At 50.8% G+C, this 1,146-nt stretch overlaps 1 protein-coding gene across 2 annotated transcripts in view; it reads left to right on the top strand.

The window, feature by feature from the left end:
• Window positions 1–223: 223 nt before the first annotated feature.
• The window catches only part of WDR89 (WD repeat domain 89), a 36,546-nt gene continuing 35,623 nt past the window's right edge, over window positions 224–1,146 (top strand). For both annotated transcript variants that reach the window (XR_002774497.1, XM_003794439.3), the window contains exon 1: window positions 224–257. The gene's annotated coding sequence lies outside the window, so the exon portion shown is untranslated. The remainder of the gene's footprint in view (window positions 258–1,146) is intronic.

Genomic DNA, 1,146 nt, shown 5'->3' with positions numbered 1-1,146 from the left:
TCCTCACTCTCAGTGGAAGTCTCCCAGTCACCATAAGAAATTCTCCATCCGCCTTTGCTACGTAGAAGCCATGCGCCGAAAGGAACCCACTTTACCCACTACCGTCGGAAAGTCCAGCCGCCAGAGAAGAGGCTAAGCCACCTTATTCCTGCTCTTGATTGGCCACGCATCCGGAAGACTTAATCACAACCAATAGGATCGCTTAAACTTCCGTTCTCGTAACGTTATGGGGAGATGTGCGGAAGCGCTTACGAAAGGTGGGTTACGCAATTGCTGATGTCATACTCTCGTCCAATCGGGAGGTAGAGAAAGGACAGTTCCTGGCAAAATCCTCGTCTCCACTCCTCTCCTCTTTTGCTTTTCCTGCGCTATGGCCCGCCTTTCTACTGCAGACCAATACTCTTCATGTTCCTGTACACGTTTATCCAATCAGAAAGGTGGAGGGCGGGGTTCAGTCGTCTGCTCTAAGCCGCGCGCTGGCGGAGGTTGCGTTTTCTCCGGTGTCCATAGGGGCTGGCTGCCGAGGTACATTTTTCCAGGGCCGAGTTGTGCTAGGTCCCCGGGGTGGGCAGTTGTGTCGACGGGCGGCAGCAGTGCTGGTTGAATCTAGAAAGCTACAGTCACTGAACATCTAGCTCGGGGAGCGCCGAGGGAATGGGAGGTGCCAAGAAGGGGGAGCACGTGTTGGGGAGCGTCGCCCCTGCGTCTGGTCTGTCCTGGCTCTGCGGGTCAGACTAATGTTGCCGACGCCGCCCCAGCACTTTATCTGGCCCATGTGCCAGTGAAAGCTAAACCTCGTACGTTTATTTCCAAGGAAAGGTGTCAAGGACCTGTTTGTCCTTGCTCTTCCTTTATTCATTTCCAACTATATACTGGGTTTTTCTCGAGGCCAGAACGCAGATTATCTCTTGGGAATAGACGTCACACAATGTGGTATGTGCTGTGATAGCAGCTACTATGTTAAGCACCTTACATGCGTGGGGTCGTTTAATCCGCTTGTTAATCTGAAGAAGTAGGTAATTTCATGGGAAGAAACGGACATTAAATGACTCGTCCGTGTCATCTCTTCATTTAGTGGCATTCCGCTTCCATGGCTGTAAAATTAAACTGTGGTATTACTTGTAAAATGTTGCTCATGTTTTCTTT

Source organism: Otolemur garnettii, unplaced genomic scaffold (assembly GCF_000181295.1).
Source record: "Otolemur garnettii isolate 467f Iridium unplaced genomic scaffold, OtoGar3 scaffold00081, whole genome shotgun sequence".
NCBI lineage: Eukaryota > Metazoa > Chordata > Mammalia > Primates > Galagidae > Otolemur > Otolemur garnettii.
Note: the sequence above shows the minus strand (reverse complement) of the source record. Positions and strands in the feature narration are given on the sequence as shown.